This window comes from Cervus elaphus, chromosome X (assembly GCF_910594005.1).
Source record: "Cervus elaphus chromosome X, mCerEla1.1, whole genome shotgun sequence".
NCBI lineage: Eukaryota > Metazoa > Chordata > Mammalia > Artiodactyla > Cervidae > Cervus > Cervus elaphus.
Genome location: NC_057848.1, coordinates 67,893,859 through 67,904,642, shown reverse-complemented (window position 1 = coordinate 67,904,642; position 10,784 = coordinate 67,893,859). Strand labels below are relative to the sequence as shown.

At 43.5% G+C, this 10,784-nt stretch overlaps 1 non-coding gene across 1 annotated transcript; it reads left to right on the top strand.

Moving 5' to 3' along the window:
* Positions 1-813: 813 nt before the first annotated feature.
* Positions 814-885, top strand: TRNAC-GCA. The gene has a single exon. It is a non-coding gene; the product is annotated as a tRNA-Cys (tRNA).
* Positions 886-10,784: the final 9,899 nt, after the last annotated feature.

Genomic DNA, 10,784 nt, shown 5'->3' with positions numbered 1-10,784 from the left:
TTTATTTACTAATGAGAAATGCTGCTGTTAAGAAATGTGGTTAAGTTTCCTTAAACCAGGTTCCCTAATGTGAATATTTGGCATTGAACCCTTTTCCCATACATCTGTTGTCAGCTCTGTTGAAATAATCTGGGGAAATGCCACTGTAATGAATCTGGCCGTGGGGTGAGAACGGGGTGATGCAGGGAGGCCATTTGGGGGTCAACATGGTACTTTATTATCCACATGACTGGACAGGTTGGTTAACCCTGCTGAACCCATTTTACTCACCTGTAAAACTGAGATAATGTGTAAGCTGATGGTTGTCATAGGATTACCTGAGATGAAAAAGGTGACGTTCCTGGTGTGTATGAAAGAATCAGTAGTTATTATTTTTGCAGTGTGGACAATCACGAATCCAGGCCTCCCAGGATTCTTTCTCCCAGTGCAATTATATTCACTCATTGAGGTTTTAGCAGTGAAACCTGCAAATGATACGGATAGGATTTATTTGAAACAGAATGTTAGGTTGATTTCAGGACTGAGGATAGAGACAGTATATGGAATGATCTGCATTTTCTTCATGAAAATTGGGGCTACCTGGAAACTTGGCTGTATGCTCCCTAGTAATGAAGAGTAGACACTTCCTGTGATAAAAGATTCCCAAGTCTTCAAGTCTGTCACGTCAAAAGTTAACCCATTTCGTCTGTTCATCATTGTTTCTGTTCTTCTACTTGAATAGGAAAACCAGGTCTTGGACTAGAGGTGTGAGGGGATTCTGAATAATGGAGACAGAAGTGTGATTTCTGGGGCCCCTTTCTTGCCTAATGGACTTCCCTTGTGGCTCAGACGGTAAAGCGTCTGCCTGCAATGCAGGAGACCTGGGTTCGATCCCTGGCTTGGGAAGATCCCCTGGAGAAGGAAATGGCAACCCACTCCAGTACTCTTAACTGGAAAATCCTATGGACATAGGAGCCTGATAAGCTACGGTCCATGGGGTCGCAAAGAGTTGGACACGACTGAGTGACTTCACTTTCACTTTCTTGCCTAAAACATTTCCCCACCTGCTGGCTGTTGCTTTCAATCACATATCACAAAGTTCTTTCCATACTTGGCTAGAATAACTATCCCACACATGATAGATGGGGAATTCTCAGGTGGTACTAGTGGCAAATAACTTACCTGCCAATGCAGGAGATGTAAGAGATGGGGGTTCAATCCCTGAGTTGGAAAGATTCCACTGGAGGAGGGCACGGCTACCCACTCCAGTATTCTTGCCTATTCTCCAGGCATGGACAGAGGAGCCTGGCAGGCTCTGGTCCATAGCGTTGCAAAGGGTTGGACACAACTGAAGCGACTGAGCACAGCACAGATGATGGATGGATGGATGACTGGACACAGCACAAAGTTTCGGTGCTGTTCCCTTGATAAATTGTCTTTTTACACACCACAGCCCTTTCCTTGTCTGAAGATATCTATTTTACAGCCTCCAATTTGTCTCTTCTCCCACCTACACTTCCTTTGCTTCTTCCGCTATTGCCTACATGTCAGTTTCAGTTTCCCAATCATCTGGATACCCGGCCTACCTCTCCGATTTCAGTTCAGTTCAGTTCAGTCGCTCTGAACTGACACGTTGTGTCAGACTTTTTGCAACCCCATGAACCGCAGCACGCCAGACCTCCCTGTCCATCATCAACTCCTGGAGTCTACCAAAACCCATGTCCATTGAGTCAGTGATGCCATCCAACCATCTCATCCTCTGTCATCCCCTTCTCCTCCTGCCCTCAATCTTTCCCAGCATCAGGGTCTTTTCCAATGAGTCAGCTCTTCGCATCAGGTGGCCAAAGTATTGGAGTTTCAGCTTCAACATCAGTCCTTTCAATGAACACCCAGGACTGATCTCCTTTAGGATGGACTGGTTGGATCTCCTTGCAGTCCAAGGGACTCTCAAGAGTATTCTCCAACACCATAGTTCAAAAGCATCAATTCTTTGGCACTCAGCTTTCTTCACAGTCCAACTCTCACATCCATACATGACCACTGGAAAAACCATAGCCTTGACTACATGGACCTTTGTTGGCAAAGTAATGTCTCTGCTTTTTAATATGCTGTCTAGGTTGGTCATAACTTTTCTTTAAGAAGTAAGCGTCTTTTAATTTCATGGCTGCAATCACCATCTGCAGTGATTTTGGAGCCCAGAAAAATAAAGTCAGCCACTGTTTCCACTGTTTCCCCATCTATTTGCCATGAAGTGATGGGACCAGATGCTGTGATCTTAGTTTTCTGAATATTGAGCTTTAAGCCAATCTTTTCACTCCCCTCTTTCACTTTCATCAAGAGGCTCTTTAGTTCTTCACTTTCTGCCATAAGGGTGGTGTCATCTGCATATCTGAGGTTATTGATATTTCTCCGGGCAATCTTGATTCCAGCTTGTGCTTCCTCCAGCCCAGCGTTTCTTATGATGCACTCTGCATATAATTTCAGCGGGTCCTTTATCCACAAACATCTCTGCTAGAGGGAAGCCTAATCCACAGCCTATCCACTCAGGCCTCTCAAATGTGCGTCATCAGCATCAGATTCTTGGCAGGCTCCATTGGCCCCTGCCCTATTTTTGGAGTTCAGAGGCCAGAGGACACGAAGGTTCCTAGCTCTGTAAGTGGGAGGGGAGCTAGAGTGGGAACAGGCGTCAGCACATGACACTCCCTGACATTGCTTCCCCTTGCTCAGAAGTGGTGTTTTGTTGGTTGCGTTCCCACAGCTGAGCTTGTCATAAAAGGAGCTCTGTTCTCCCAGGTTTGTTAATTGCAGCATCACTGGGTTTAAAAAAAAAAAAAAGCTTCAAGAATGTAGGGAATCTTGTCTTAATTCATTGTGCTATCTAGTCCCTTTCTACAGTGTCAGTTTTTAATCTTATTTTTTGGTACACCAAAAATTAACAATTCAAAGTCATACTGACATACTCCAATTTCCAATATTTAAATAACCCTCTATGTTAATTAAGTGTAAATTACATTCGATGTATCAGGTTACAGCACTGCATATCACCCAACAGTTACATAATCTTTTAAATTCTGTCAAAACCTAGAATTTCAAACAGCATTAGCTTTTTTAGAAAGCATCTCTGTTAATATCTAGTGAATATCTAGGCCCCTCAGTGAAATTTTTTTGACAACTAATTTTCTAGTGCAGCAAATACCAGTTATGCTTGCGAGCTGACTTTGATCCTTTGATCTGGTGATGATGTGGGTGTGAGTGTGGGGGAGGGAGAAGCCTGAGTATAGTTCACTTGCTGATTTATATAGCTATTTCCACAGGATTAGAGTGAGAATCCTAGAGAACACAGCATTGTTGGAAGCCATAATAATTAGGAGGTCTCTCTTTAGCTGGACTAAATTCCAAAGTGATCCCAGTGGCTTGAAAGTCAGAGAGTCCATTTCATTCTGTGCTTAAGAAGCATTCCCTTGAAGGAGTCCTGCTGATTCTAGAGATTAAGGAAGAACTTCCTGGTGACAATTAATTAATTGCATGCAGCACTTTAATTTAAAATGAGTCACTCCAGTTTTGGAATAAATAAAACCCTCTAAACTGTGAAAGTAAAATGAAAATAAATGTTGATGTCCATATTGCCAACCTTGTCTGTGCATTTAAGTGTGTTCCTGTTGGAATCTAGTGCTGGTGTTGCCAGGACCATAGTCTATGTAGCTACGAAGACCATTCAGCTCAGTCCCAGGGCTTCCACGATCTCCTTAAAGCTGGCTTCCATGCCCACCATGTGGATTGCCAGGGAACCAAGTCAGGGTTAGGGTGGGGCTGGGCAACCCCACTACCAACACTAGGGCTCAGTCTATGTTGTCCTTTTCTACACCCAAAGACAGGGCAGCTGCACTGGCTTCTCCATCAGGTGAATTCTCCCAGGGATCTCAGGGTCTCTGAAGCCATGATACTCTGAGGAGCAGAGGGTCCCCCAGGGAAGCTAAGGGGGCATATCCATCTGATGATGCTTAACCATTTGGTGCACAGGTTCATTTGCACATTCTCAATATCCCTTACCTGATGCTCCTAGAAAGCAAGCCTTGTCTGGTCTGTTTCCAGGCCTGTACCAAGTGCTGCTTGCAAGGGGGCCTCCTCCATCTCCTGACTCCCATCTACCCTGCAGCTTTAAAGCCTTTCCCAAACCAGTCAGGCAGAATACACTCCTCCATCCATATTGATTCACCTTTAAGTGTGGGCCAGTAGCAAACAGGATGCTCTCATTTTTCCAGCCCCAGTCTTGGTCCAGTTTTGCAGACTTGTCATCCGGGCTTTTGGCTGGTGCTAGATGGGGACACTTCAGTTCTGCTCCCACTCTGTGCTGCAAGCCCGCCCACACAGCTTCGCCTGCACCTACGGATTCTTATAAAAAGCCTCGGCAGCTGGCTACTGGTCAACTAAGGAAGACACTTCCAGCCTCGCCTTCCTTTCTTCAGCTGCTGCTTCCCCAGGGTTTCAGAGGCTCTGCTAATGCCATCAGAAGTGATCCTTTCTTTCTTTCCGTGTTTAGACTCGAAGACTCGACTCCAGCCTCTACTCCATGGCTAACTCAGCTGTGGGTGGCTGGACATGTGGCTGGGCTTTCATCTATGCAGCCCTAGATCACCTAGTCCAGAATTCTCGTTCAGTGCAACACAGTTTATGGAAAGAGGCTGGACAGTTTTTGTCCATCCCCCAGCATGACTTGGGGCCATTGGACCCCACCTTCCACTAAGCTCAATGCTTGGCTCACAAAGACCTAGAACCTGACTCTTTGCTCATCCTCAGGGCTTTAGTTCCTGTGGTAGTGGTGGTTTAGTTGCTAAGTCGTGTCTGACTCTTGTGACCCCATGGACTGTAGACTGCCAGGCTCCTCTGTTCATGGGATTCTCCAGGCAAGAATACTGGAGTGGATTGTCATGTCCTCCTCCAGGGGATCTTCCCAACCCAGGAATCAAACCTGGGTCTCCTGCATTGCAGGCAGATTCTTTACTGACTGAGCCACCAGGGAAGATTAGTTCTGGTAGGAGAGTGTAGAAGCCTGTATAAGAGTGACTTGGCTCAGTAGCTCTGACTCTCCATAGAGTATGAGCTCACCCAGGATTGATGAAGCTTCAGCTCCCATTCCTCCCTCTAGTGCCTAGCATATCAAGGGCCCCTAGGCCCAGGATCCAGGTGGACGCCCAGGGTGTCCTTCCCCCAGGATCCAAGCATGTGTCAGAGAGACCTAGGCTCACCAGCTCTCTCCTGCAGAGGAAACGTGACGGAACAGCTGTGTGGAGGTTTCCTTGACTTTTCCTGGGAGTGTGGGAGCCCTCCCTGGGTGCAGGGCCTCAGAGGTCATTGTCACTGAAAAATGACCTCCCAGCCAGCACTTCCCAGCCATGTGTGACTCTCAGCCCGCATGCAGCTGGGGACGCTATCTTTCTTGGAGGCAGGAAAGGCAGCCCCAGGAGTGTGTTTTCAGGCCTCTGTCTTGCAGCAGGTGTTTGGCTCCTCAGACATCAGACCTCCAGGCCTGCTCCAAGGGCTTCAATTCCCAAGTCAGGATGGTGTGTCTCCCTGCACTTTCCGAGCCTTACAAACACATTCCTAGGTCCACAAACAAACAATTTGTGAAATGAATTGACTCTGTTGTGGCTGTCCTTTGTAGCCACACTCTCATAATAACTCAAATAGAGGGAAAAGAGAAAACTAGACATGAGTGTCAGGCTTAAGCATCTGAGAATCCACGTGTGGGAATAGCACCTTTATAATAGCCAGGACATGGAATCAACCTAGATGTCCATCAGCAGATGAATGGATAAGGAAGCTGTGGTACATATACACCATGGAATATTACTCAGCCATTAAAAAGAATTCATTTGAATCAGTTCTAATGAGATGGATGAAACTGGAGCCCATTATACAGAGTGAAGTAAGCCAGAAAGATAAACACCATTACAGCATACTAACACATATATATGGAATTTAGAAAGATGGTAATGATAACCCTATATGCAAAACAAGAAAAAGAGACACAGATGTACAGAACAGACTTTTGGACTCTGTGGGAGAAGGCGAGGGTGGGATGTTTAGAGAGAACAGTATCGAAACATGTATATTATCAAGGGTGAGACAGATCACCAGCCCAGGTTGGATGCATGAGACAAGTGCTCGGGGCTGGTGCACTGGGAAGACCCAGAGGGATCGGGTGGAGAGGGAGGTGGGAGGGGGGATCGGGATGGGGAATACATGTAAATCTATGGCTGATTCATGTCAATGTATGGCAAAAACCACTACAATATTGTAAAGTAATTAGCCTCCAACTAATAAAAATAAATGGAAAAAAAAAAGCCCTTGAACATGCAGTGTTTTGGGTTTCACATTATAAAGTCTGTCCTTAGAAGTTTGCCTGGGGTAAAGTCACTGGCTTCATCCATATTTTAAAATCCCATCCCTTTGTATAGTCACCCTTAACGAAAAACTATTCTGAAAATTTCCAACTTGATAAACACATTAGGCCAGGTTATTAAGCAGGATGAGGGAGGAGAGGGTATCTTAGAGGTCAAGTGAGAATTCAGAGGCTGTCTGGGTTCATTAGCTTGTCTTCTGTGACCAGACCATTCTCCTTAGTTGTTAGATAACACTGTACGTTTTGTTATGACACTCACTCATAACCCAATAAAGGCAATCAGCCTAGTTTCATTTTCCTTTGTTATTTTAAATGAAACCTTGTTATATGCAGACTGTAGTAAGCATCCTTGGGCTCATCACCAAATCACTGGTTTTGCTTTGGTGAAACTTATGACTCATTATGTACTGAATTATCAGCTGTCCTTAGATCAGCAATAGAAAACTTTTCTCTAAACTGAGCTTTCCACAGTGTCCCAATAGAAGAACTTTTATCAGTCAGCTTAGATGGTGCTAAGAAATAGATTCTAAATATAAGTGGCTTATCTTAGCCGATATTGATTTCTTGCTCACATGTCACGTCCACAGTGAGCTGGCAGCACGTCTACTTCACCCATACAGATGGAACACCCCTAGCCAGGACATTGCTCATCTCTTGGCAGAAGGAAAAGAAAGGCAGTGGCAAAGAGCAAGGTGACTCTCAGGGCTTCTGTCCTGGTAGGGTATTGATGGCTTCTGTTCATTTTTATTGGCTAAACTAAGCTACATATCTAAGTCCAACAGAGCAGGGATGTAGAACTCTTCCCATGGTCTTTTCACTGTTGGCAGACCCTCTGTGGTACCCAGACAGTAGTTTTAGGACAAGCCATCTGGCCTCTTGTATCAGAGAGATTTTCCTGAAAAACAAACAAACAAAAAAGCTCCCTGAGAATCTGTGGCAAGATGAAAGAGAAGTTGTTCAGAAGATACCTTCCACATGGTAAGCCTGGGCATCTGCAAATAGGATGCATATTCGAAACCATTGTCGTGAGCACTTTTGAGGGTTTATATTCTTGCTGTTGCCTTCATCATGTACTATTGTCCAGTTTGGTTTCTCTGTTTCATGTTCACATAGATTCTACATTCTCCTCCTTAACCACAATTTCTTATAATTACTTTTACAATATCTGTCTCCCCTGACTTATTCACACACACACACACACACCTCTAGATCAGTCCCTTCTATGCCCACTGTGCTCATCCTACTGCTTTATCTCAGCCTGGGTCTTGAGACATCCCTGGCCATTTCTCCTGGAGCTGGGATGTTGAGGTCTTTCTTTAGGAGACATCTGTGGGATTCAGTCTATTATGCAACCCACATACCAGCTTCCTGGGATCTCCTTTTTGTTTGTTTTAATTCTCTCCCTTTTTCTTGTGGCCCTTCTCCTCTTCATGAAAGTTGAGCACACAATTTTCAGTCTTATGAAAAAAGAAAGTGTTAGCCACTCAGTCATGTCCGACTCTTTGCGACCTTGTAGACTGTAGCCCACCAGGCTCCTCTGCCCATGGAATTCTCCAGGTAAGAATACTGGAATGGGTAGCCATTTCCTTCTCCAGGGGATCTTCCCAACCCAGGGATTGAGCCTGGGTCTTCTGCATTGCAGGCAGACTCTTTATTGTCTGATCAGTCTCGTGAAACACGGGGCCAAAGTTCAAGTAGGGCTGAGGTGGTGATGACTTGTAACCTCCTTCTCATCTTAACAGGCCTGTTATCTCTAGAGAGTTGGAGATTGTCCAGCATTCTCAGTCCCAGGGAGAAGCTTTTCAAGCAGAAAAAACAATAAAAACAAAAATGCCTCCAGGTCCGTGAGCAGAGCTACTCAGGCCCACCTGTAAAGTGTTTGCCCTTTGGGGAAAGAGGACTGACCACAGCCAGCCAGGTGCTTTGCTGCATGCTAATTTTTAAAGTCAGACCAAGAAAGAAAAATGCAATGATGTTTCATGTAAGAAAATGCTTATCTTACAGCACAGTGGGTGTAATGGACTCACTGATCTGTTTTTCTTACATACCTGTCAAAACTCCAGTTTGAAGATTCATATCAAACTTATTTTAGCTCACCAAGAAAGGCTGTTGCCTTGAGTCTTGGGAGGTAAAGCATCACTGGGTTGCTGATGACAATCGTTCCACATACAAAACCAAGATCCACAGAATAGACAAGAGCCCAATCAGAGAAAGACTTCCTAGAACAGCTAACAGATTTCTAGTGTATACATAATACCATCAAATGTGTGGCCACACACACACACATACACACGACTGCTAATTGGAAGGCATCTCATTTTGTACAGAATTCCTAGGGATGAAGATGGTAGCAGAGACCAAATGGCACCTTCTTTTCAGACAAGACAGTAAGTTCCTCATCTGTTACCTTAGAAAAAGCATAGCACCTGTCTCATAGGGTTCCTTTTGAGGGGATGTGTGAGAATGCATGCACAGCCCCTCAAATGAAGGAGAGCACATAGGAAAGCATCTAAATGTTCATTTGAGTTGATTGTAAAGATGTAACCTGATCAGTTTTTGAAAGTGGAGTCATCCTATGCTTTGTGTACCAAGGCGATGGTCTGGAGTAGCCTCAGTAGTGTGAAATTAGCATTGCTTATTCAAAACTAGCACTATGGTCTCTCACCTTAAGTCTAGAAGCCTTCCTTTGGTCACTGAATACGCTAAACACAGAGGTTTCCAGTACTGCCTGAGGCCAGGAAAGGGAGTAAATTTCAGCCCCCACACGGCCCAAATTATAATTCTCGAACTGCTCCTATTTGCTGAGTGCACTTCTATGCAACTAGCATCATTTCTGGGTCTTAACATACATGCTGTCATTTCATCCACAAGATGACTCTAAATGTAGGCACTGTCCTTAGCACCATTCATAGAGTAGAAAAACGAAGTGCAGAAAGGTAAGCACTTGCTTCATAACCTAGTTACCTCGTAATCTAGTAAGTGGCAGGGCTGGGAATCTAACTTAAGCCTCTCTGGGCTGAAAGCATGTGCTTAGATCTGAGACTACTGTAATATTAGCAATAATTGTCAAAAAATAGTCTTCTATTCTTTTTTTTAATATTTCCCTAGGGTCTTACATCTATTATGACTTCAAAGAAAGGACTATAAAAATCTCTTTTAAAGCTAAATGATTATAAGTAACTTTTCTTCATACACTTAAAGATTTATTAAAGCACTATTATTAAAATTCCTTGTTCAAGATTAAACTGTTCAATTTATAGTACTTGATAAATTACTTTGATACACTTAGCTACTTCTTCTTTAGTATATCTTTAAATTAAATTTTTAGTTTAAGATCAAACAATGATGACAAAATTGAGAATTCAAAATAAAATGAATGCATACAGAAATCTGCATATAGTGCTAAGATTTTGAATGTCTTAACGTTTTAATTCCTATCACATGGGTAGAAGCCTGGACTTAGAGTATTTATAATTTCACTTTGAACCACATGTTTAGTGATTATTTTCTATGCCTTGCTGAATCTATTTTGGCTTCCTCTCTTCATCAGAGCCTTGGTGCCACTGACAGTGAAGTGACACTAATCTTTGAGACAAGGTTTGAATTCATTTGAGTAATTTGTGTGTACATATGAAGGCTAAGGTAGTATTAGCAATTTACCCATGTATTAGATTTAACAATTTGGGAAGAAAGCCTGGCAGTGCTGAGAGAACTTGGGATTTTAGGTTAGATGGTGTCGAACATGATTATTGACTCTGCCACATACTAGCTGTGAATCCAAATGTATCATTTAATCTTAGTGATCCTTCCTTTCCCCATCTGTAAAATGGGGCTGATAATACCTTCTTCCCAGGAGAGCTATTATGATGTACCTCAAGGGCATAGCCCAATGTGTGCCACAAAATGAGCTCCCGGTTATTTGAGTTTAGGAAAATTTGTTGATTTCAAACAATCCTTTATGTCTATAGAAGTGAGAAAAAGTAGATCACTTCTCATAAGTAATGTAGAAAGAACTTTACAGAAGTTTATAAATGTGCTGCTAAGTTGTTTCAGTTGTGTCCTACTCTTTGTGACCCTGTGGACTGTAGCCCACCAGGCTCCTCTGTCCATGGGAATTCTCCAGGCAAGAATACTGGAGTGGGTTGCCATGCCCTCCTCCAGGGGATCTTCCCAACCCAGGAGTTGAACCCTTGTTTCCCACTTTGCAGCCTGATTCTTTACCATCTGAGCCACCAGGGAAGCCCATCAATACTATATGTATATCTAAATGCGTATGTTTTCTCTACACTATATGTATATATACACACACAAACTTTATATATATATATAGACACACACACACACACATATATATATATATATATATACTTCTTTAGAAACTCTATATATACATATTGGGCTT